The following is a 26,948-nucleotide window of genomic DNA, read 5'->3' as shown; positions in this document are numbered from 1 at the left end:
AGGTGGTCTCATAGCAGCAGATCTGGAAAAAGAAAAGCAAGTTTTCAGCATGCCGAGACGCCTGAAAGTATATATACAATTTTAAAGCAACAGTCGGGGCTTCGGAGTAAACGAAAGTACATAGATCATTGGTAAGTTTGTCTCTTCTTCGCAAGAAATAATTCCTTTATTGCAGAGAACGGTAGCAGATGTTCGAAAGCATTAAGGATATTCATACAAGGAGTTTGCGATAAGGTTTGCCCCTTGCGCCGTATCTTTTTTTTAAACCTTTAAGTGAGAAACATCGAGTATCGTAGGAGCACCTCAGTGTTTGATGCCTGTACTAGATGTGACTCATTTCTGTTATTAGTATCGCCGTTAATGAGATCACCGCTGTTTTTTTTTGTATGTTGTATTACAGAGATACAGTTGTGTTTCTAGTATCGTCTTCAATAGGCGCACCTCAGTGTTTCATACAGACTCCGCTATACGTGATGCATTTTTGTTTCTAGTATCGTCGTCTATAGTATCGTCGTCTATAATGTATGATGCGGTCTCCACACGAGGTGATGTATTTTTGGTGCCAATCTCGTCGTCACTAGAAGCACCTCAGTGTTTCGTACCGAGCGTTTTCCCTAAGACTTTACACAATTTTTTGACATAAGCTTTTCGAGTTAGAAGAGCGTCTTTTTCGGGATAGCATTATCAGCGGTGTAGTACATCACATTACAGCTAAAACGTGCTAACTAGCAGGTAGGTTGACTGATATTGAATAGTTAAGTTTTTAACTATTAAACTATCTAATTATTGAGAGGCGTGTAGCCCACGGTAAGTAATATGGATATCAATTTTTAGAATTTCTAAAGCACGGTTACCCTCGGCGCTGTGGCCCAGCGAACGTTTTCAGATTCGACGAGTTACGTGCACTGGAGAGGTTGCTTTGCCTACAAGCTTCTCGAAAGCGCATTACCAGCGCGGTGTAGCCAAACTTTGCTGAGCCGCAGCGCCGACGGTAAACGCGTTTTCAAAATTCCAAAAAGTGATATTTATATTACTTACCGTAGGCTACACGTTTCTCATTAATTAAGGAGCCTAACAGTAATAGCTAAAACATTGACTTTTGAATATTAGCTAACCAGCGCGCTAGTTAGCATATTTTAGCTGTACTCTTAGGTACCACGCCACTGACAATGCTATGCCGAAAAAAGCGCTCTTCTAACTTAAAAAGCCTTCTAAAAAATTGTGTAAAGTCTTAAGTGAAACACCCAGTATACACTCCACTATAAGTGATGCATTTTTGTTACTAGTATCGTTGGCTATAGGAGAAGCTTAATATTTTATGTGGTCTCTATACGAGGTGATGTATTTTTGGTGCTAGCCTCGTCGTCTATAGGAGTGGAAGCTTGGGCGAGTTGGTGACGGTTCACTTGCCACATAGCGCTTAACAGACACGAACGCAGGGAGACCATGTCATGTTTGTCTCCCTGCGTCCGTGTCTGTTTAGCGCGATGTGGCAAGTCTATAGGAGCATATCAATGTTTGATATATTCTCCACAAGAGGTGATGAATTTTTGGTGCTAGCCTCGTCGTCTATAGGAGTGAAAGCTTGGGCGAGTTGGTGACTGTTCACTGGCTACATAGCGCTAAACAGACAGGGACGCAGGGACACCACGTCCTGTTTGTCTCCCTGCGTCCGTGTCTGTTTAGCGCGATGTGGCAAGTTTATAGGAGCATATCAATGTTTGATATATTTTCCACTAGAGGTGATGAATTTTTGGTGCTAGCCTCGTCGTCTATAGCGCTAAACAGACACGGACGCAGGGACACCACGTCCTGTTTGTCTCCCTGCGTCCGTGTCTGTTTAGCGCGATGTGGCAAATCTATAATATCATCTCACTGTTTGATATATTCTCCGCTAGAGGTGGTGAATTTTTGGTGCTAGCCTCGTCGTCCATAGGAGTGGAAGCTTGGGCGAGTTGGTGACTGTTCACTTGCTACATAGCGCTATACAGACAGGGACGCAGGGGCACCACGTCCTGTTTGTCTTCCTGCGTCCGTGTCTGTTTAGCGCGATGTGGCAAATCTATAATATCATCTCACTGTTTGATATATTCTCCGCTAGAGGTGGTGAATTTTTGGTGCTAGCCTCGTCGTCCATAGGAGTGGAAGCTTGGGCGAGTTGGTGACTGTTCACTTGCTACATAGCGCTATACAGACAGGGACGCAGGGGCACCACGTCCTGTTTGTCTCCCTGCGTCCGTGTCTGTTTAGCGCGATGTGGCAAATCTATAATATCATCTCACTGTTTGATATATTCTCCGCTAGAGGTGGTGAATTTTTGGTGCTAGCCTCGTCGTCCATAGGAGTGGAAGCTTGGGCGAGTTGGTGACTGTTCACTTGCTACATAGCGCTATACAGACAGGGACGCAGGGGCACCACGTCCTGTTTGTCTCCCTGCGTCCGTGTCTGTTTAGCGCGATGTGGCAAATCTATAATATCATCTCACTGTTTGATATATTCTCCGCTAGAGGTGGTGAATTTTTGGTGCTAGCCTCGTCGTCCATAGGAGTGGAAGCTTGGGCGAGTTGGTGACTGTTCACTTGCTACATAGCGCTATACAGACAGGGACGCAGGGACACCACGTCCTGTTTGTCTCCCTGCGTCCGTGTCTGTTTAGCGCGATGTGGCAAATCTATAATATCATCTCACTGTTTGATATATTCTCCGCTAGAGGTGATGAATTTTTGGTGCTAGCCTCGTCGTCTATAGGAGTGGAAGCTTGGGCGAGTTGGTGACTGTTCACTTGCTACATAGCGCTAAACAGACAGGGACTCAGGGACACCACGTCCTGTTTGTCTTCCTGCGTCCGTGTCTTTTCAGCGCTATGTGGCAAGTCTATAATAGAATCTCAATGTCTGATATATTCTCCGCTAGTGGTGATGAATTTTTGGTGCTAGCCTGGTCGTCTATAGGAGTGGAAGCTTGGGCGAGTTGGAGACTGTTGACTTGCTACATAGCGCTTAACAGACAGGGACTCAGGGACACCACGTCCTGTTTGTCTCCCTGCGTCCATGTCTTTTCAGCGCTATGTGGCAAGTCTATAATATCATCTCACTGTTTGATATATTCTACGCTAGAGGTGATGAATTTTTGGTGCTAGCCTAGTTGTCTGTAGGAGTGGAAGCTTGGGCGAGTTGGTGACTGTTCATTTGCTACATAGCACTAAACAGACAGGGACGCAGGGACACCACGTCCTGTTTGTCTCCCTGCGTCCGTGTCTGTTTAGCGCGATGTAGCAAGTCTATAATATCATCTCACTGTTTGATATATTCTACGCTAGAGGTGATGAATTTTTGGTGCTAGCCTAGTTGTCTGTAGGAGTGGAAGCTTGGGCGAGTTGGTGACTGTTCATTTGCTACATAGCGCTAAACAGACAGAGACGCAGGGACACCACGTCCTGTTTGTCTCCCTGCGTCCGTGTCTGTTTAGCGCGATGTGGCAAGTTTATAGGAGCATATCAATGTTTGATATATTCTCCACTAGTGGTGATGAATTTTTGGTGCTAGCCTGGTCGTCTATAGGAGTGGAAGCTTGGGCGAGTTGGTGACTGTTGACTTGCTACATAGCGCTTAACAGACAGGGACTCAGGGACACCACGTCCGGTTTGTCTCCCTGCGTCCATGTCTTTTCAGCGCTATGTGGCAAGTCTATAATATCATCTCACTGTTTGATATATTCTACGCTAGAGGTGATGAATTTTTGGTGCTAGCCTAGTTGTCTGTAGGAGTGGAAGCTTGGGCGAGTTGGTGACTGTTCACTTGCTACATAGCGCTAAACAGACAGGGACTCAGGGACACCACGTCCTGTTTGTCTCCCTGCGTCCGTGTCTGTTTAGCGCGATGTAGCAAGTCTATAATATCATCTCACTGTTTGATATATTCTACGCTAGAGGTGATGAATTTTTGGTGCTAGCCTAGTTGTCTGTAGGAGTGGAAGCTTGGGCGAGTTGGTGACTGTTCATTTGCTACATAGCGCTAAACAGACAGAGACGCAGGGACACCACGTCCTGTTTGTCTCCCTGCGTCCGTGTCTGTTTAGCGCGATGTGGCAAGTTTATAGGAGCATATCAATGTTTGATATATTCTCCACTAGTGGTGATGAATTTTTGGTGCTAGCCTGGTCGTCTATAGGAGTGGAAGCTTGGGCGAGTTGGTGACTGTTCACTTGCTACATAGCGCTTAACAGACAGGGACTCAGGGACACCACGTCCTGTTTGTCTCCCTGCGTCCGTGTCTGTTTAGCGCGATGTAGCAAGTCTATAATATCATCTCACTGTTTGATATATTCTACGCTAGAGGTGATGAATTTTTGGTGCTAGCCTAGTTGTCTGTAGGAGTGGAAGCTTGGGCGAGTTGGTGACCGTTCACTTGCTACATAGCGCTAAACAGACAGGGACTCAGGGACACCACGTCCTGTTTGTCTCCCTGCGTCCGTGTCTGTTTAGCGCGATGTAGCAAGTCTATAATATCCTCTCACTGTTTGATATATTCTACGCTAGAGGTGATGAATTTTTGGGGCTAGCCTAGTTGTCTGTAGGAGTGGAAGCTTGGGCGAGTTGGTGACTGTTCATTTTCTACATAGCGCTAAACAGACAGAGACGCAGGGACACCACGTCCTGTTTGTCTCCCTGCGTCCGTGTCTGTTTAGCGCGATGTGGCAAGTTTATAGGAGCATATCAATGTTTGATATATTCTCCACTAGTGGTGATGAATTTTTGGTGCTAGCCTGGTCGTCTATAGGAGTGGAAGCTTGGGCGAGTTGGTGACTGTTCACTTGCTACATAGCGCTTAACAGACAGGGACTCAGGGACACCACGTCCTGTTTGTCTCCCTGCGTCCGTGTCTGTTTAGCGCTATGTGGAAAATCTATAATACCATCTCACTGTTTGATATATTCTCCGCTAGAGGCGATGAATTTTTGGTGCTAGCCTTGTCGTCTATAGGAGTGGAAGCTTGGGCGAGTTGGTGACTGTTCACTTGCTACATAGCGCTAAACAGACAGAGACGCAGGGACACCACGTCCTGTTTGTCTCCCTGCGTCCGTGTCTGTTTAGCGCGATGTGGCAAGTTTATAGGAGCATATCAATGTTTGATATATTCTCCACTACTGGTGATGAATTTTTGGTGCTAGCCTGGTCGTCTATAGGAGTGGAAGCTTGGGCGAGTTGGTGACTGTTCACTTGCTACATAGCGCTTAACAGACAGGGACTCAGGGACACCACGTCCTGTTTGTCTCCCTGCGTCCGTGTCTGTTTAGCGCTATGTGGAAAATCTATAATACCATCTCACTGTTTGATATATTCTCCGCTAGAGGCGATGAATTTTTGGTGCTAGCCTTGTCGTCTATAGGAGTGGAAGCTTGGGCGAGTTGGTGACTGTTCACTTGCTACATAGCGCTAAACAGACAGAGACGCAGGGACACCACGTCCTGTTTGTCTCCCTGCGTCCGTGTCTGTTTAGCGCGATGTGGCAAGTTTATAGGAGCATATCAATGTTTGATATATTCTCCACTAGTGGTGATGAATTTTTGGTGCTAGCCTGGTCGTCTATAGGAGTGGAAGCTTGGGCGAGTTGGTGACTGTTCACTTGCTACATAGCGCTAAACAGACAGGGACTCAGGGACACCACGTCCTGTTTGTCTCCCTGCGTCCGTGTCTGTTTAGCGCGATGTAGCAAGTCTATAATATCATCTCACTGTTTGATATATTCTACGCTAGAGGTGATGAATTTTTGGTGCTAGCCTAGTTGTCTGTAGGAGTGGAAGCTTGGGCGAGTTGGTGACTGTTCACTTGCTACATAGCGCTAAACAGACAGGGACTCAGGGACACCACGTCCTGTTTGTCTCCCTGCGTCCGTGTCTGTTTAGCGCGATGTAGCAAGTCTATAATATCATCTCACTGTTTGATATATTCTACGCTAGAGGTGATGAATTTTTGGTGCTAGCCTAGTTGTCTGTAGGAGTGGAAGCTTGGGCGAGTTGGTGACTGTTCATTTGCTACATAGCGCTAAACAGACAGAGACGCAGGGACACCACGTCCTGTTTGTCTCCCTGCGTCCGTGTCTGTTTAGCGCGATGTGGCAAGTTTATAGGAGCATGTCAATGTTTGATATATTCTCCACTAGTGGTGATGAATTTTTGGTGCTAGCCTGGTCGTCTATAGGAGTGGAAGCTTGGGCGAGTTGGTGACTGTTCACTTGCTACATAGCGCTTAACAGACAGGGACTCAGGGACACCACGTCCTGTTTGTCTCCCTGCGTCCGTGTCTGTTTAGCGCTATGTGGAAAATCTATAATACCATCTCACTGTTTGATATATTCTCCGCTAGAGGCGATGAATTTTTGGTGCTAGCCTTGTCGTCTATAGGAGTGGAAGCTTGGGCGAGTTGGTGACTGTTCACTTGCTACATAGCGCTAAACAGACAGAGACGCAGGGACACCACGTCCTGTTTGTCTCCCTGCGTCCGTGTCTGTTTAGCGCGATGTGGCAAGTTTATAGGAGCATATCAATGTTTGATATATTCTCCACTAGTGGTGATGAATTTTTGGTGCTAGCCTGGTCGTCTATAGGAGTGGAAGCTTGGGCGAGTTGGTGACTGTTCACTTGCTACATAGCGCTTAACAGACAGGGACTCAGGGACACCACGTCCTGTTTGTCTCCCTGCGTCCGTGTCTGTTTAGCGCTATGTGGAAAATCTATAATACCATCTCACTGTTTGATATATTCTCCGCTAGAGGCGATGAATTTTTGGTGCTAGCCTTGTCGTCTATAGGAGTGGAAGCTTGGGCGAGTTGGTGACTGTTCACTTGCTACATAGCGCTAAACAGACAGAGACGCAGGGACACCACGTCCTGTTTGTCTCCCTGCGTCCGTGTCTGTTTAGCGCGATGTGGCAAGTTTATAGGAGCATATCAATGTTTGATATATTCTCCACTAGTGGTGATGAATTTTTGGTGCTAGCCTGGTCGTCTATAGGAGTGGAAGCTTGGGCGAGTTGGTGACTGTTGACTTGCTACAGAGCGCTTAACAGACAGGGACTCAGGGACACCACGTCCTGTTTGTCTCCCTGCGTCCATGTCTTTTCAGCGCTATGTGGCAAGTCTATAATAGAATCTCAATGTTTGATATATTCTCCGCTAGAGGAGATGAATTTTTGGTGCTAGCCTGGTCGTCTATAGGAGTGGAAGCTTGGGCGAGTTGGTGACTGTTCACTTGCTACATAGCGCTAAACAGACAGAGACGCAGGGGCACCACGTCCTGTTTGTCTCCCTGCGTCCGTGTCTGTTTAGCGCGATGTAGCAAGTCTATAATATCATCTCACTGTTTGATATATTCTACACTAGAGGTGATGAATTTTTGGTGCTAGCCTAGTTGTCTGTAGGAGTGGAAGCTTGGGCGAGTTGGTGACTGTTCATTTGCTACATAGCACTAAACAGACAGGGACGCAGGGACACCACGTCCTGTTTGTCTGCCTGCGTCCGTGTCTGTTTAGCGCGATGTGGCAAGTCTATAATATCATCTCAATGTTTGATATATTCTCCACAAGAGGTGATGAATTTTTGGTGCTAGCCTCGTCGTCTATAGGAGTGAAAGCTTGGGCGAGTTGGTGATTGTTCACTTGCTACATAGCGCTAAACAGACAGAGACGCAGGGACACCACGTCCTGTTTGTCTCCCTGCGTCCGTGTCTGTTTAGCGCGATGTGGCAAGTTTATAGGAGCATATCAATGTTTGATATATTCTCCACTAGTGATGAATTTTTTGTGCTAGCCTCGGCGTCTATAGGAGTGGAAGCTTGGGCGAGTTGGTGACTGTTGACTTGCTACATAGCGCTAAACAAACAGGTACGCAGGGACAACACGTCCTGTTTGTCTCCCTGCGTCCGTGTCTGTTTAGCGCTATGTGGCAAGTCTATAGGAGCATCTCAATGTTTGATATATTCTCCACTAGAGATGAATAATTTTTTTTTATCAGTGAACCAGTGTCTGCATGCCGCCTTATCGAAGAATGAGGCCGACTATTGACACCAGTGACGGTGCTTTGCATTGATGACGCCTTCGCGGGATACGAAGCACTCACCCTTCTGTCCTGTGTTCACCTCGGATAGCCCTTAAAAGGGCGGTGGAATGGTGTCCAGAGTTTTAGGTGCATGACATGAAGTACTGTCGAAGCGCCTCTTTCAATCCATGTCAGCATGGTCAAGATAACGTATCATTCTTGAAAGGGCATCACCGCTGGCATAAACCATGTTGAAAATTTACGTGCTCCTTGCAAAGACGACATTCTGAGCTGCCATCTCTCGTTTGAATAAATTATCTGCAAAATACTTAGGACCGAGGAAGCTATTATTTATTGAACGTAACTCGCATTTGCTTTGATGCAGTGAAGTGCACTGTCGTCCAGTTATAGGGTAAACACGTGTGCCCCACATGTTGGATACCCGCGAACCAACGAGAAGACACAGGCAATGCGAGAGGTAACCATTGCCCCAAGCTTCAGTCACTTGCGAAATGATGCGTACGTAATTAACGTGGGGCGCTCTGCGGAGCTGTCATACAGCTCGTCATACGCTCAGGTGTTCACTTTAGAAGTGAAAACATATGTGTATTGCGTGAGTCGCACCCAAGGTGTAATGTAAAATTCAAGAAACCGTGTGGCATTGTCTATTCATCTGTATTTTGTAACACCACTATGCCACCGAGAAGGAATACTGTACGTGCTCAGCTACAGCACGTGCTCAAACACGGTTGTGTTTAAACACTCTATACATATTTCTAATGAAGAAGTGTGCAACACGTGTTGGGTAACACTGCCCACATGCACTCTACCGCTGATAGGTGCCAGTAAACTCAAATATGTATATATGAAAGAAATCGAGCAAAAACAGTACTGCCCCAAGGCGAACAGCCGATGACATCTTTGATAAAACGGATACTATTGAGCTTTTTGAGATTTTCGGAACTTTACATTGGAAGACTTGGTGATTGCCAGTTAATAATTCCATTGCAGTTGGGCGTGTGAGCAGTGTTTTTGCAAACCCAGTTAAGACCGCTGTATTCATTTTCAACTCACTTTCAATGCCACAGAATTTTCAATAATCCTGTGTGCTTGATTACTTGGTAAGTAACAATAAAATAAACGTTCACTCATTGCGTGCGGAGTAATTCAAACGGCATTTCAGCTTCTTGGTTTCTTGGAGCCAGTTGCACCGATTTATGCAAGGGAACAGCAGATTTCAGTGCTTAAATGGTGACATTGTTTCATCTGGTAAATGAATGAATGAATGAATGAATGAATGAATGAATGAATGAATGAATGAAGTGCCGCAAGAATTCAGGTTTCCTGGAGAATGTGAACCCCCCCCCCCCCCCCCCCTTGTGTTTCAAATACCCAGTCATAGCCATAGGAAGAATCTTTATGATGCTAGAAATATATACATCTTAAAGTGCACAATGTCATAAAATTGCAGAGGAAACACTGCACACTCTAGAAGTCGGAACATTCGGAAACCTAGATGTATTTCGCAAAACAAAACTGAGATTACAAATACAAGTATAATCTCCTGATTTGAAAAATCTGCAGATAGCGCAGCGGCTTAGACAAATCTTAATTGTTACGCCTACATCAATTATTTCAAGTAAAGCCACTATTGTGGAGATCACCAAATATTCCGCCACAGGTGGGCTTACGGTGATAACACTTGAGCTTTGTCCCAGTCAGTGACGAGGACTAAAACATACAGAGAAATAAAGCTTACATATAATCGTCATGTCATCGTCTTCTTTGGCGGAATAGATTAGAGACTAGAATTTATTTTGGCCATAAAAAAAGCTAAGGCTGCAATGGGTCATGTTTCGATCACCACGAGCTCCCTTGAATATCGTTCCTTGCCACATAACCGCGCATTACACAATCCAGAGCAATCTGAAAATCTTATTAATGCCCATACCCAACAAAAGCACTTTTCAGCGGGAAACTCTTTATGAACGCAATTTTTTAACACGATAGCCTTAATTACGTGGGTCACACAAGTTTGTGGTGTCATCACAACTTGCGTACCGAGTTGTGAGCAAAATGACCACCGTCGAAGGTGGCGGATAAATTAATGATTGATTGCGAGAGGTTGCTCGGAGAGAGCAACCTAGGTCTCACTTGCCCCACGGGTGGCTGTGTGTGAAACTGCAACCCACCGGGGCAGTAGCACATCGCTGAACCGCTGTAAAACTGTGTCAGGAGAGGAATGAGGACTTCCCATAATCATAAATGCAAAGTAGATAATGACCACTTCCACGTATATGGGCATTGAGCCATTAACGCTATCTTGTCATACATTTAAGGCTCTTAAGTGTTGTTGTTGTTGTTACCCTCATACAATGGCACATGCCCACATAGGGAGATTGGCCAAGAATTGTGGGGCACAGAGGGTTCTTCAGATAAATATTTCCGGGACGAAAATAAAATTAATGCCGAGGAAAAAAGAAGTAAACAAAGAGGAACAGCGAAATGAAACGGGAAATCCATAACGCACGCAGGAGATCGACACTGAGGTTTATAGCCGAGTGGTTAAATGATAATGATAATTGTAAGAATAAAAATAATGTTGAAAAGTTATGAAGGTAGCTTATGTGTTTCCTCCTGTTTTTTACTGACGTCAACTTCTTTCCCCTTCCCAAAAAGCGTCTTTCTTGTGCCCCGATTACGACCATTAGCACCTACTGGATAAAAAAACCCGCAATATTGTTAACTGTTTTGCAGTAACGAAAAGTAATTGAATTGATAACCGCTCATCGCACAGCGGTATTGTAAACACAAGCATGAAACAGTGCGTTGTATATTAAAAACTGCTCTAAAACGAGGGCAGGAATATCTCTTAATGTCGGAAACGAAGTAAGCCTGCTGTGAGGTAGCAACTAGAAACTAGACGTTCGCGTATTTATACTAATTATAAGTCCCTTCTTCGATGCAAACGAAAGCGGCAGGAAGGAGTTCAAGACGAAGTGGTGATGCTATTAGCCAAGTGCTTAGTGCTGTTGTACCGATGCTTCAAAGAATTCAGTATCGAGACGGAACAGACAATAGATTTGCACCACGCGCCCTTAATTGTTCAATAAGAGAGACTTCTACGAGAGACATAAAGTTATCAGCAAGCATCACAGACGAGGAGATAAGGTTCTCTTCAATTTCGCCAGTGCAATTAGGAGCAAGCGACACGCTCCTGAGCGGAATTAGACTAGCTCCAGTCATGGTCTTAACATGAAAAAGTTTAAATTTGTTAGAATCACGCGGGGAGTGACAGTTGTTTATATATAGTGACCTTTTATAAGCCTGCAACAGCAGAACTCTACGCCTTGTACCAGTTTCTTGTTATTCTGAACAACAAAGCACTGACTGTTCTAAGCCGGCGTCCTCTATACGAGATAACGGCAATCTAGGATGTCTCTTAAGGCTTGTAATGTGGAGGAGGCAAGATAACCTATGGTAGTTCGGGGTAACGGGCTGGATTCCAAGATAAGGAAAGTGTAGCAAGGGGCGAGAGAAAGTTAGGAGGAGAGACGAGATTAAAAAGTTGGAGATATGGGAGAAGCCATTGTCCTGCAGTGCGAGTAGTCAGGTTGACGATGAAAATGGTGGCGATGACAGTACCTTGCATTTCCTCCCACTATTTTTGACATAGAACACTGCGGCTTCTGCTACGTGCATCCGGTTCTTCAATACAAGCTCGAATGTGCCTGCTGTTGGTTGTATTTTCGGAAGTGAAGAAACAGATTACCATGCATGTTACGTTAACGAGTGAAAAAGATAACCGACAGATGTAACGCTGGAATTGATTTTTAAGTATTTAATGTAGCCAAGGAATGTGATGCCGATGTTATTTTTAAGAATTTTCCAGGTACGCACCATTTACTGTGCATATTGATTGCTGCTGAAGATAATGTTCATAGGGTCTCAAACCAAATGCTCAGAGAAAGAGTATTTTAGAGCGCAGTCCTTAGAAGCCCGTTCCTGGACTACGCGTCGTAGTCTTTGGCCTTGTCGGCGTGAAACACCGTTTGGCAACCATGGAGGGTGATATCAGAGCAAAATAAAGAGTGGGCTTCAACTGTGCGTATAAAGAAACGTGGGTCTTTCAAATTCTGTACCTGAGCATATCGGAAAACTGAAATATGGGAAAAGCTGCGCTCAAATTTCGCATTACCAACTATCGTAATCTTATTTTAGTTCTCACTTCAACTTCAAAATACCCTAAACGTATCGTTGATACACAAGAAACGACGCTGAAAAAACTCACAGGACGGAATATATTCATGGCGCGCTGGCGTAGTGGCAGCACTGCACTGGTATGCTTATGGGATCTAGGTAAATCGGCGCAACCGCTGGGTGCGCTAGCACCCACCGTTGCGCCGACGACGACGACTACGACGCGAGAACCAGGGACGGGTGCCTAAAAGCTGTCGCTGTAAAAAAAAAACACCGTTTCTTTCCCATGCTTGCCGATTAATCGTGGACTGTATGCGTTGCCCCCTATGCTGCTCGCTCCTATTCACCTGAGTAGTACTAAAGAAGCTTTGCGCTAATAGCCTGTACTTTTCAAAACAAAAACTGGAGCGGCCTCTTAAGCGTCGCCTTAAGTGTATGACGCGATACGGTTAATGAGTTAATGCCCATATATCCAGAATTGTCCATTCTCAACTCCACATTCACCGATCCCTGGGTTGGATTGCAAAAAAAATTCATTTCGTCATAAGGCAAAAGGCAGGCGATCCAGGATAAGTGGCTATCCGCCGATGGCTGAAAGCGACCTGAGTATCCCATTCAATGGTCCGGATTTCAACACCCAGGTCTGAGCTGACCAACACGGCCTCCCATTGCTCGAGAGTAAGAACTTGTATTAGAGATTCCGGTGCTAGAAATTGCTAGAATTTTGATATGAGGGGGGCAGAATTTATTAGGCACCAATGAACGTATCGAGTCAAACAAAAAACTTAAAACTATTGAGTTGATATCGGTCCCGGCTAACTCGGGAACCCTGGTAACGACGCGGCGCACATCAAAGCTCGAGTATTCGTCAGCCGAGCAGGGGACGCAGTATTTACTGAGAGTTTCTCAAAGGACGGCCTATCATCATATCACGACATTATAATTATTTTAAAGTAGAAGGAAGGATCTTCGCCCTTCCAGACAAAAACTCGGAAAAGGAGCAGGGCACCACCTGGAGGCGACTGTAGAAGCAGTCCTTAATGACTTCCTACTTATCGATCCCTGGAATTTCTCACGCCATTCCTTCCGAAATGGTGCAGTGGTTAAGGGATGCGCCACTGCCTTGCGCTGACATGAACTGCCACTGGACGCACCGCTGCCAACGGTGGGTTTCTTCGACACAAGCTACTCTTAACGAGCAACCCCTTGTGTCCAATCATTAACTGCCATCTGCCACGGTGGTCAGTTTGCTCACAATCCGGTGGGGCAGGTCGTCTGACCTGCCCTTGTGGTAGGCCACAAGGTCATGTCATCTATGTTTCCCGCCTAGGTTGCTCCTCCGGCTAGTGGCTACCGGGGTCACCCTACGCCATCACATCTTTCGCTCGCAACGCCGACGCCGGATTTTCTCAGTGTCCAGGGCGGTGTCAAGGGTGGCAGTCCTCCGGGGAAAGTTTCTTATGTGGCGGGGGGCAAAGACGCCTATTTATGCGGAGGGTCTCTAGGCGGGTTGAAAAATGAGTTGGGAGAGGGTAGAGAGTAGAGTCAGTGTGCCCCACTCGGTTGGTGTAATCTCGAGCTAGGGCTTCTGGCCTAACATTGCCCTCGAGACATGCATGTGGTGGGACCCAGGTGATGACATGATCATACTGGAGATGGCCGCCCAGTACGCGGAGAGCCGTGCACGAGACACGTTCACTCGTGTAGGCTTTACAGGCAGCTTGGGAGTCTGTAAAGATGTGGATGCCATGGCGTTGAGTGTCGCTGATTTTGATGGTGATGGCTTATGCAACGGCTTCTGCGGCCGCCGCATCCGGTGCCGTGAAGGACGCTTCAAGGTAAGGTGTGTTGGTGTGATGGACAGCAGCGCAAGCATATCGATTGGGCTGTGCACAGGCCTATGGCGAGGGGTTCATGTGGCGAGGTGTAGGCTCCATGTAAAGGAGCGGACAGCATTGGGAAGAACTCCGGTCCGTGCCATGGTCGTGGTGGCTTGCGGGTCACCTATCCTTGAAAGGATGGCCCTACCTGTCAAGGTGGTGAGGAGACGAGTCCGTTGGGAGTTCAGAACAGCCTCCTGGATTTCCGCAAACGTGTTGTGAATCCCGAGTGCAAGCAGTCTGTGGTGGATGTACACATGGGAAGGCCTAGGGCCGTGTTAAAGAGTGCGCGGACAAGGATATCTATCTTACTTTCGGCGGTGTGATCAATATTGTGGTATGGGATACCATACTGGATTCGACTCATGGCTAGGGCCCTGGCGAGGCGGATGGTGTTCTCCTTACACGTGGCCTTGCGATGTCCAGCGACACGTCGTACCATACGTGCGATATTGAGCAAAGACGTGCGTAGAGTGGCAGCGGTGTGGGTTGGCTTGCCATCATGCCTGGACCCAGAGGCCAAGCACTCGGATGAGTGATTTTTCTTCTATAGGACGGTTGTGAATTTCGAGCATGATTGGGCCGGGGGAATGACATCGGGGACATGAATGCCGATGATTTCCAATTTGTCCGGTGCACATTGCATACCGCTGGTCTGAACAAAATGCTCGGCCACAGTGATGGCAGCTTGTAGGGCTTGCTCTCTGGCGGCGAGGGACCCTCGGGTTGACCAGATGGTGATGTCATCCGCACAGATAGTATATCCAATGTCGTAGAGTGTAGAGAGCTTGTGGGCGAGAGGGGCCATGGCTTTCTTGAATAGTAGTGGTGATAGGAGAGCACCTTGTGGAGTGCCTTGTGAGGTGTTTGGAAGAGAGACGACCTAGTAGATTCGATACCTATCGTGGCTGTGCGCGCAGTGAGAAAAGTGGAGATATATTGGAACAGCCGAGGTCCAGAATGTATCTGATTTAGACTTTCTAAGATTGCAGAGTGGAAAATTTCAAAGGCGAGCATAACGTCAAGTGTTAGAAGAAGGTGCTCTCCGATGGGAGGTATCTCCGTGAAGACTTCGTGTTTGAGAAGACGTCTTACGTAAAAATACCTGGTCGAAAGCCGAGCATATAAGAGAGGAAGAGATTATGATCTTCAATATAGTTTTGCATGCGTGTTTGGATTATTCCCTCGTACAGCTTGCCCAAGCAGGAGGTGAGCGATATGGGCTTGAGAGCAGAGAGGGAGGCTGGCTTGTTGGGTTTAGGGATGAGTATCAGTTCTACGTGTTTCCATTGAGGGGATTTTTGCCTTGGGCCCACAGTTCATCATTGACGTGTTGGGTAAGTATTTGAAGGGGATCACCGGAGAGGTAGCGTAGCATTGCGCTAGTGATTTTGTCAGTACCCAGGGCGCTGGGGCGTGCACAACCGTGAGCAGCTACGCAGCTCTTTATAAGTGATTGGTGCGTCGAGTTCCGGGTTGTTGTGGCCGGTGTAAGTGGTAGAAGGTAAGTGGCTGTCGAGCGCCGAAATATTTGGAGCGGAGGGTGTCCAGACGCGGTTGGTCAGTGCCGGTGAATTGATGGGCTACTGCTTGCAACGTTCTATTGGTAGACACATTTGTTGCTTCAGGATGAAGAAGGCTGCGTTGTATGGCCCATGTTTCGGAAAACCACAGGATGTCAAGGAGGGAGTCGCAAAATTCATGCCAGTTTTGGGCGGAGAGTTGCGTTGCGTAGTCCTTAGCTTGTAAAGTAAGCTGCGCTATGCGCTTTTTCAGGGTGAGATTATGTCGTTGTCGGTGCCATCTCTTCAGATAGCCACGACGGGCCTCCCAGAGGTGGAGGATATGGGGTCGACTACGGGATTATCAACGGTCTGTTGGAGGGTTTGCGTGTGCGATTGATTGGTGTCACAGAGGGCCTGGGTCCATGCCGCGATATCATTAATAGAGATGGAATGTGGAGCCGCGGATCTGTAGGCTTCCCAATTGCTGATCTTAGGGATACCGAACGGCATCCGGTGCTGTGGGAATGGAATGCTGATTGAGAGTATGTAATGGTCACTTCCTAGTGCTTCTCCTAGGTTTGTCCTGGTAGGGCGGGGACATTCTCAGTGAAAGTGAGATCCGGGGAGGTGTCCTGGGAAACACTGTTACCTAGCCTTGTGGGGACGAGAGATCATTTATTAAGATAAGGTGTGCGGCGTCCACGACATCCAGGAGAGTGGTCCACTTGGCTGTATCGACTCGGTAAGCCCAGGCGATGTGGGGAGCATCAGAGTCGCCAAGTACCACAAGACGATGACATTGGGCTATGCGGTGGCATTCCGAGAGCAGGGGGGCAAACGGAGCGTGTTTTTGTTGAGGAGAGACTGTACACATTGATGATGAACGTACTTTGCTTGCGGGCTTTTCAGGGAATAATTTGGATGAATCGATGACCAATGTCGGACGAGTTGAGAGCATAGGTGGTAGCAGCTGTGGTTTTCGGAACCAGGATGGCTACCCCGGATACGAGGTGAGTCTGAAGCGGGTAATAGCCTCGTGTGCGGATGGTCCCTTTGCCCACTTCTTGAAGGCAAATTACCCTTCGGGGGACTGGGGCAGAATGTATATATTGTTGAAGAGATGCTGCTTTAGGATGAAAAGAACGGCAGTTCCACTGACAGATTTCAAGGTGGTGGAGCGGCGACATCGATTCGTTATTGGGCGCCATGATGGCTGTCTAGTGCCGGGAAGCTGTCCCTATTATCCGAATCATTGACGTCCGACGGATGACACATGCGGCGTTGGTGGTGCCCACTAGGGGGGTTGGCAGATAGGATTTGTTTGTGCGTTTGGCGGGCTATGCAAGTTGTAAGGGAGGGGTACATAGTAACCATCTGTTGCTGGATCTGTTGCCGGAAGGTGGCCATTTGCTGCTGCACTTGTTGATGGTATTGTGTGAGTTGCTGTGGCACGGTCGGCAGGATATTGTTCTTCATGCGGTCCAAGTATTCCAAATGGGCAGGAATGAGGATGCGGATGTTAGGGGGGTGGCGTTGCTGTCGAATTGTTTGGTGGGAGCGTTACTGAACCAGGCGCGGATCGGTGATGCGACCGGTTCCTGGAGCTTGTGGTGCAGGCTTGGTGGTCGAATCTACATAAATACGGCAAAACAATTATGAAACTTGACACCATGGGTACGGGTATAGCTGTGACGCGAAGTGCAATATGCTTAATGCACAACTGGTTTGCGGGGGTTTAGCGTCCCAAAGCGACTCAGACTATGAGGGTCGCCGTAGTGAAGGGCTCCGGAAATTTAGACATCTCTGATTTTAACGTGCACTGGCATCGCACCGTACACAAGCCTCTAGAAGTTCGCCTCCATCGATATTCGACCACCGTGGCCGGGTTCGAGCCCACGTCTTTCGGGTAAGCAGCCGAGCGGCAAAACCACTGCGGCCCCGCGGTGGCTTTAACACACAACCAATACCGTAGGTTTGAGCTTTTCTGGTGTTGATAGTTTTTTCAAGTGATAGCAAACCTGTCTTGCTTGGCGAGTCATATGAGACCTCACCTGGAGTCTCCTTGGCTTGACTGCTTCTTGCGTCTTCGTATGGCGTACATAATTCTGCACTCTGACGTATAATGGCAGTGCTAAAAGTCCTGTTGTCACGCTTTGCTGTTAGGCTCCCTTCGCATGTTTGGCCGTCTCATTAATTTTTGTTTGCAATTATAAATTGGCACCGGTTGTGCAGTAGAGAATTTATAAAGAAAATCATTGCAAATATGTAGAACTTTCATTTCATTGTCGTAGAAAAACTAAATCTGCGTTATGCTTATTCCATTCTGCCGACAAGCAGTCGCTCATCATTCTCGTGTTGGCTCCTCCATAGTGAACCAACACAAACGTATTGAATCAAAAGAACATCTCAGACCAGTAAGCGACTGTTTCTGTACTAAAGAATAAAAAAGTGCACACCATTAGCTGCTACAACTAACCTCTGTGAATGAAATACTCGTGTATGTTGCTTTGTTTTCCCAATTTTTTAGCGTTACACACTAGCAAAAGTGATCGACCGTTCTGGTCTGGGAATTTAGACTCTCCTATAAAGTATAGAAGTAGACCGGCGTGCATATGCAAGTGAGTTTCTATCTTACCAGCCGGCTACGAATTCAATAAGCTCTGTGTGCTATTCCTGTCTCGCAATTTTCGCGACCGCGTTTTAGAAAACTGAATACTAAATACAGTGGTGGCGTGTTACTATAAGTGCGCGGGTGTGAGTAGCGTCTTACACTTTTCAACTTGTGATGAATTTCAACACAATTTTCACAGCTTCGTTTGAAAACTGACGCAATAATTAACCTCTTATTTTTGAAGGCTTGGCATAAGTGTGCAGCTTCTGTAAAGCTTCCTTTTGAATGTTAGCAAAAAAAGAAAAAGAAAACGTCCTGCAATGTTTGCAATGAATCGCGATCTCTTCAGGCCGATCTGCAGCGGATGCCAGCTTTTATAAAAATGCTGAAGACCTCAATCAGCATTTTGTTTCGCTTTAAAAGGGCAGTGACGTTTACACTAGAAATTTAGAAATTTATTGAAATTCAGACAAAATACAATTTGTCTGGGTGGAGAGGGCTAAAGGTGACACGAGAGGTCACCTGACTTGGCCCAAAACACCCTGAACTCATACAGCATAGTGTGGACATGAAAGGCATCACAACAAAATTGTGCAAGAATATCGTAAGATATCACGTTCAGCAAAAAACAAAACAAACAAATACAACAAAATTCTACAGGAATACCATATGATTTAACAAAACACCCTAGTTACAAGGCAAAGCACTTAAAAAAAAGAATAACCATAAATGTGTTTCTTAGACAAAAACAAAGATAACCGGAATGGAGGGGATCGCCTAGAACACAGCAGTAATATACTGGTACTGCAGTTCCTGCAAACATTGTCGGGATTATACGCAAGTCAAAAAAAAAATCTCTTGCCTGCTTTCGGAAAGCAAGCAGAGAAGAACAGTTTTCCATGATGCCCAGCAATTAAGGATGGAGGTTCAGCAGGTTAGGAATAAGCCAACTGAATAATTGATTTCCATAGTTAGTCCTAGATTTAGATTTTATGAAAACAGTTTTCCTAAATTCGTATTGCGGGTCATGCTTCGTATACTTTGATATAAATAGTTGTGGATCACTTTTAAAATCTAAAAAATCTATGCTGTTATTATTCTCTGTAAAAAAAGATTTTCTGCCTCTTTATAAGTGCCTTTATTTACGTATTTATTTTGTATTAGAGACGTTCAGACATTTCATAAAGATGTGGAAAGTATTTACAATTAATAGAATATGAAGAGAGTTTTATCCTAGGCGACAGAGAAGCGCAGATGTGGATGTTTCGGGTTTCAGTGGTGCAGAAGATGCAGGTAGGCAGGTGGTTCCAGTCTGAGCGGGACTTGGGGACGTACTAACGATAATACTGATTACTTCTCCAACTTGAAATCACCATCATCGTCAGTCTGACGACACCCACTGCAGGGCAAAGGCCTCTTCCACGTCTCTCGAATTAACCCTGTCCTGTGCCAGCTGCGGCCACCCTATGGCTGCAAACTTCTTAATCTCTTCCACTCACCTAATTTTCTCCCGCCTCCTGCTACGCTTGCCCTGTCTTAGAATCCACTCCGTTACCCTTAAGGAAAAGCGGTTACCTTGCCTTCGCAGTACTTGCCCTGCCCAAGCCCATTTTTTTTCTCTTGATTTCGACTAAGATGTCATTAAACCGTGTTTGTTCCCTCATACACTCTGCCCGCTTCCGGTCTCTTAACGTTACACCCATAATATTTCTTCTCTAGCTCGCTATGTTGTTCTTATCATAAGCCGAAACATTTTCGTTAACCTCCACGTTTTCTACCCCATAGGTGGGTACCAGCAAGATACAACTGCTGTATACTTTTCTTTTGGTGGATATTGGTAAACTGCCTTGGTAAACTTGAAATGCTTACTTTCAATCAGTAATTAATGCGGGATGATGCGTAATTTGGAGTAGTGCCGAGACTTTATTTCAGTAAATCGTTTGCACAATATGTTTTGCGGAAGGTGCCAAGTCTGGAAAGATGACGCCGCATGTAAGATCTGGAAGGTCTACAGTTCTTTTCATGAGGGTGACACTAGGTGAAGGAGAGTAGTTAGCCAAAATAAATTTAGCTGAACGATTTTGAAGATGTTCAAGAGCATTAATATATCACTTTATACTAGAGATCCTTAATGAAGACAAATATTTCATCTTCGGCAGAGTGACCGTTTTGTAAAGTAGTTGCTTTAAAGCAACTGGAGAAAGCGAAAAATTACGGCGAAGAAAGCCAAGCATGCGATTAGCATTGTTAATTTAGGGTTAGTTAAGAGTTTTCAATGAGAGATCACTGCTGATGTGTACCCCCATATACCCAAATACAGAAACAAAGGCTGAGGGTGAGCACGCGTTGCAACCCGGGGTAGGGGGTCAGGAGGTATTCAGAAAACGTGAAACACAAATTTCACGCACTGAAAGCTGGCTAAAAAAAAACAGACCGAACTTGAACAGCATTGTGTGGCAGTTCGTGCCCGTCTCGAACAGTCTGAGCAAAGAAATGAAAAACAGAAGACATCACTTCTAAAAGAGAACACCTTGAAATAAAAAAAAAGTCCTATCTAGCGATACATATGACAGAGGTCTGATGCAATTTTTTCGATTTCTGCATGGTATATGGCACGAGTTAATTTTAGTGAGATATTTTTCCCGCGAACCTGTAATTCTTGCCATTGAAGCTGGTGCTTAGTTGTAGTGACGATGAGTGTCCGGTTATAAATATCGTTAAACAATCGGGCTGTCCGGTTTTGTATATTTTTACCTTGTTGATTAGTTCAGCTTTATATGGGTCCGAGCATATGCATACATATTTAATCAGTGACCGTATATGGTTGAGAATCAGCTTTGTTGGCAATTCCTGCTACTTTCATGGCTTTACGTCTGCATTAATTAAACCTCATAAGCCAGGTGTCGCACCATGAAGAAATGTTAGAATGCCACACTGAAGAAATTTCAGATTAGTTGGAGAGAATTCTCTATATATAGCACAATATTGAGCTCACTGCCTTATATATGACATTATCAGTTGAAGAAGATCATTATTGCAGATTTAAAAGAGTACAGGTCATAGCGTAGATGCTGAAGCAACACCTAATGTTACTGATAAGATTAGAGTTAGGCTTATTAGTGGCCAGATACTGAGTGCGACCGTCACCTTTGCAAAAAACACTTCATCCATTTTAATGCATCCTTACATATGTTTCGCTTACTAAGTATTAAGAGTATAAGCGGATTATACACGGTGCCGAGGGCTTCAGTAAAATCAGTGCATGTGCAAGAAACGACGGAGGAATGATCCAAAGCTTGAAAGAGGCCATTAGTGAATGCGTTTAACTGTGTTTCACAGGAATGATTTCTTCGAAAGCCATGTTTGCTGTGAAAAAGAAATTTGATGCAAGGTGACTTATGAGGGTGAAATACGTGACTTATGCAAGTAATTTCTAAGGAGCCGAAGTTAATGATACTGTTGTAAAATTTAAAGGGGTTGAATGCTACCAGACATTCAGATTAGAGAGGCCTTTGCTCTTCAATGGGCGTAGGCAGGCTGATGATTAATAAGCCGAAAACTAAAGTAATGTTAAACAGCAAAGGAATGTTAAACAAAAAAGAGCAATTTTCTGTTGGCAGTGAGGTCCTGGAAGTGGTAAGGGTCTACTTAGCACAGATGTGATCGCTGATCCGGATCACGAGAGTGAAGAAACTAGAAGAAAAAGGATGGGGTGGGGGTCAGTTGTCACGTTCTATCAGATCACGAATAGCAGTTTACCAATATTCCTCAAGAGAAACCGGTACTCAACTATGGGGCAGAAATATGAAGGCTAAGGAAATTGTTCCATTTCTGGTAAGGAGAACGTAGTGAGCTATGGAAAGAAAAATGATAGGTGTAAAGTTAAGAGACCGGAAGTGGGCCGAGTAGGTGAGGAAACAAATGTGGGTTAATGACATCCTAGTCGAAATCCTGAAGAAGAAATAGGCGTGGGCAGGGCATGCAATGCGAAGGCAAGATAACCGCTGGTCCTTGACATGGTAACGAAGTAGATTCTAAGTGAAGGCAAGCGTAGCAGGGGGCGGAAGAAGGTTAGGTGGGCGGATGAGATTAAGAAGTTCGCGGGGATACGGTGGCCGCAGTTGGTAAAGGCAAGGGTTAATTGGAGAGATATGGGAGAGACATTTGCCGTGCACTGGGCGTAGTCGGGCTCATGATGATGATGACCATACCGAAAGAGGACAACTCATATTTGTCCTCACTGTCGGTGAAGGATGCCATTAGCGAGGCCTAGAAATAACAACTGAAGTGTTCTCTATGTGTGAATAAAAGTATTGGTTCCAGTTTTATATTTTTGGTAGGTTTTGTATTTTTGTCTGCTCGGGAAGATGCCAAGCGTAATAGCTATCTCTAAATGTCACCACACGTTGGCGATACAGCGCAAAAATCTCCGTGCACCTTGCATACACTAAAAACAAAAAGCCGTTTCATCTCACATTACTGAATATTTCCAACCGTTTTTTTTTTGCATGCCCTTGCCTAAGAAACCGGCTAAACAAACCAACAAAATATACAAGGAATGCTGCTCTCCACCACATCGATATTAACGCTGTTGCAGTTGACGTCCGTAGCATTCGCCGTGAGAAATCACAAGTAAGCAAAACGTTTTATTATGTTTTTAACATTTTGTTTTATTTTTCGCAGTGCCGTTGCGGATCCACTTGAAAAGTTGTAGTTTGGGTCTGATGGGGCTGAATGCTGAAAAGTAGACAATAACGCGCAAAGTAGGACAGGCATTGGGGACAAATACACGTGTGCTTGTAGCAACTGAAATCGATGGTGTTGTCAACATTCAGTTTCCACACGTATTTTGTTACATGATGAATGTGCGTTTAACTTTTAAACATTGTGTCCAAAAGCAGTTGCCAAACATAATAAATTGAAAAATATCCTTAAAACTGCTGCGGGTTTCCCTTCACAGTAAAAGGGACAGCACCAGATGCATGTTTATAGGCAAGAAATGTTCATCATACGACACTGCGGCGGCTGCGTTTCGATGGAGGCGAAACGCTAAGGTGCCCGTGTGCTGCGCGATGTCAGTGCACGTTAAAGGTCCCCAGTTGGTCGAAATTTTTCCGGAGGCCTCCACTACGGTACCCCTTTCTTCCTTTCTTCTTTCACTCCCTCCTTTATCCCGTCATTCACGGCTCGGTTCAGGTGTCCGCCGATATGTGAGACAGGTACTGCGCCATTTCCTTTCCCCAAAAGCCAATATTCAATACAATGACATTGCAATGTAAGAAAGAATATACCTATGCCCTTTACCGCTTCGTGTCAACTTGGGAGTGTTATTTTCAATTTTGTGGCAATGTGGAGCTCTTGTCACATTCAGAATATTCGCTGGTATTTCAACAACGAATGGATACAAATATACAGGTTGTTTCAATGGAGGTGTAACACACTTTTTTTTAAATACGCTTTTTGAGATGTCTTTATGGCTTATTCGGCGTCGCAGTGCTAATAATGGCGGACATTCACAACTGGTGAATCATAGTAATTTGCAGGTTGTCCAACTAAATTCTCACAGCCAACTTTTGCTATCACAGTTATGTGCGTTCATGCAAATAGAGATTAGTAGCCGGTCGCTAGTAATGGGCGTTGACACTTTTAAATTTTGAAAACAACGTGACTTCACTCGGCGCTGTAGCTGAAGTGCTTCAGCCTCCGCTCGCACTTTTCAAAAAGCGCGCGCCTCGAAACGACGCCCATCACTACGCTTAACTGCGTGGAACACGTGTCACGTGGCCTTCTCTGTCCCAGATGCTCTGCGTAACGTGACACGTGATTCATGGAGTTACGTGCAGTGATGGGCATCGCTTAAAGGCGCGCTTTTCAAAAAAAGTGTGCATGGAGGACGAAATTTGTTGAGCCACAGAACGGAGGAAAATCACGTCTCGAAATTCTTAAAAATGTATTATTTGTAACCCGCCTTTGAGTAACATACTTAAAGACCGGTTACAAGTCTTCATTTGCAATCAAGCACATAACTGTAATATATAAAAAATAATTAGAGATTAGTTGACCAGCTCACTACTTTACATGAATCATCCGTTTTCAGAAGTCCGGACCACTGGTATTTAAACGCAGCAGAAGCAGTCGCGATATCTCATAAGGGCTATTCTTAAATATCCTTATTACCCTCCTCTGAAACGAACGCATACAATTCGATTGTACAATTTTTAACGAGGCTTAGTGCTTTTAATGCATCTTTACAGAAAGTGAGTCTAGCTTGGTCTGAAGAAAAGACAAGAACGGTGATCACACCAGCGAATTCGTGGGCACTTGAGGGGCACTACTACACGATACTAAAACACAGTGGCATTCGCATTTAAGGCTAATTCAAAACTATAACGTGAAGGTTTTAATGCTCGTAAGCATCGACCATTAGCGACCATGACCATTTGTATGCTACCCCTATGCGCACCATAGAAGCCTACCAGCGTAGATTTCGCAGACGAGTGGCAAACCTTTCCCCTGTCGCATGCCCAAGATTCTCGGACAAAAATTTTGAGAATTCAAAAATTATAAGACAATGTTATAGAAATATAAACGTAATGGTCCATTATTCTTTTATGTAGCAAAATCTTTCTTTCAAAGTGTTTCCATTGATCGCATCGGACTGTTAACACTACCGTAGAAAACAAATGGGGAATGCCTTTTCCGATAGCAATAATTTTAATAGAAAAAAATGAAAGACTGCCGTCGGGGGATATCCCCATATTTTGATTGGTATAGTGAAATGTTACATTATGTAAAAAACATGACCTCCATAAGCCGTTTCCCGATAAAAAATGCTTTTGTCCAGAATTGTTGGTTATGACAATGATTGCTCCAGGACGAAAGCGTAAAATTTGGAAACTGCGCTTTTGTGCTTTCTCTGAGAAGTAATGATTTTTGAAGGTGTTCCGTTAAACGCGAAATTCAAAAATAAAGCGCTGATGTCTTTTTATCTTCCGTCCTTTTTCCACCGTTCAGAAATGTCAAGCCTTGCCACGAAAGGACCTGTGAGTATATGTGTAAACTGCAGTTCAGAGATCGCGTGGACCTCAAGGTGGTCGGGCAGTGCGAAAAGGAGGTGTGCCGATGCTACTACCGGACACGTACGTAAGAGTAGGGCTGTCTGGGCGTGCTTTACCAGCTTAACAGACATTTTTTGTTTCCATCGAAGTCAAACGTTTTCCCGCCTAAATACCGTGTTCAGAGGTTAAGAAAGGCAATTTGTTTGTTTTCTTGCTCAAAATACTACGAGTCTATTTTTCTCAGGATTGCGAAAAATTGTGGCGCCAAAGTGTCGTAAGTCATGAAAATGGCAACATCGAAATTCCGTGACTTCTCATGTAAACACCCGCGGAATCGTGGAAATAATTTTCATTTCAAAGCTGCGCATTACATTTGAAAATGTTAGTAAATTATGACGTTACTAATGTTGGCAAACTATGCCTACACAAACATGGCGGGCAACTAGCTCCCATGTTCACTCTATCGCGAATTATTATTTACTGCGCTCGCTATATTGCTTAAAAACACCCAGTTTTTGATATATTAAGAATACGAAATTCACAAAAAACAAAGGAATCACTGCCAGTTGCGGCCCAGTCTCAGAAAAGCTGCGAGTTCACATTGTACACAGTTGTATGCACAGCGTTTCAAAGGGTTATGAAGTGTACTTTATGTAAAAGAACACCACCGTGACTTGATCATTTTAGGCGTTATGTTTACGCAAGAGTGGGCACGGTGAGCTCGGAGCTTTTACGTGGTGTGTGCTACACGTAGCAGTGATAGACTCGTTTCAGGCGAATTCAGGACCCTTGATATCGCAAACAGATTTTTTTTGTTAATTTGAACTCACAAACGGAGCGAATATTTTTCTGAATAGCGAGCTCAGGGGCACGTATATTTCGCCATTTCGATGCAGGAATATTTTATCGCCGGCAATAATCTAATATTTTTTAGATTTTTGACGTGCATCTTCAGAACATAAAGTGAGTCCATGATTCCCAGGGTATTTATTAAACAAATCGGTCGTTGCTATGCTGAAACTTCACAGAGTTGCAGCATGCCTCAGAATTTCACAAATTCAGGCACTTCCAATAGCAACTGGGACTCTACTTTACAGAACCAAATAATTGGTTTTATAGTGACCGAGGTATATTGTTGAGGCGGAAAATATGTTTGTTTTCAATCGGCATAACGAGCTGTGATTGAAAGGGTTCAGTTAAACCACTCGTGTCTCAAAGAGTTCTCCATCTCAGTTGTGCATTTTTGTGGCGCTAGGATACGCGATCTCAGGTTAAAAAGAGCGCTTACTCTGCTTCTGCCAGAAGGTGTCTTTATTTATTCTCACCTGCTTGAAATGGTGGTCGTGGTACTAGAATTCAAAGTGCCAGGCCATACCGTGCGCAGCATATAGATAAGTCTAATCGCTTATCGAATTACATGCTTTTTCTTGAATACACGCTCGAAACATAACCTTCACTTTTCAAGCGGCGAGAAAGCGACGAATAGAGGTATCTTGATTTTAATGCCGCGGCAGAAGCCACCATAGTAAACGACATATTGGAGAAACAAAGAAGGCAACTATAGGTAGTCTTGCAAGCAACTTTATGTAGTTAGAGCAAGGTATCCACTACTCTGCAAAACAGAGATAATTGAACATCAAAGCGAGACGCGTATGTTTCCA

The 26,948-nt window shown here is 45.1% G+C and overlaps 1 long non-coding RNA gene across 1 annotated transcript; it reads left to right on the top strand.

Annotated features, from left to right (window-relative positions):
• Window positions 1-25,362, top strand: LOC144105236 (uncharacterized). Its single transcript, XR_013308730.1, has 3 exons — window positions 1-131; window positions 22,753-22,861; window positions 25,244-25,362. It is a non-coding gene; the product is annotated as an uncharacterized LOC144105236 (long non-coding RNA).
• Window positions 25,363-26,948: the final 1,586 nt, after the last annotated feature.

The sequence above is a fragment of the Amblyomma americanum genome, chromosome 9 (genome assembly GCF_052857255.1).
Source record: "Amblyomma americanum isolate KBUSLIRL-KWMA chromosome 9, ASM5285725v1, whole genome shotgun sequence".
Classification (NCBI taxonomy): domain Eukaryota; kingdom Metazoa; phylum Arthropoda; class Arachnida; order Ixodida; family Ixodidae; genus Amblyomma; species Amblyomma americanum.
The sequence above is the reverse complement of the archived record's forward strand: the minus strand, read 5'-3'. Positions and strand labels throughout refer to the sequence as shown.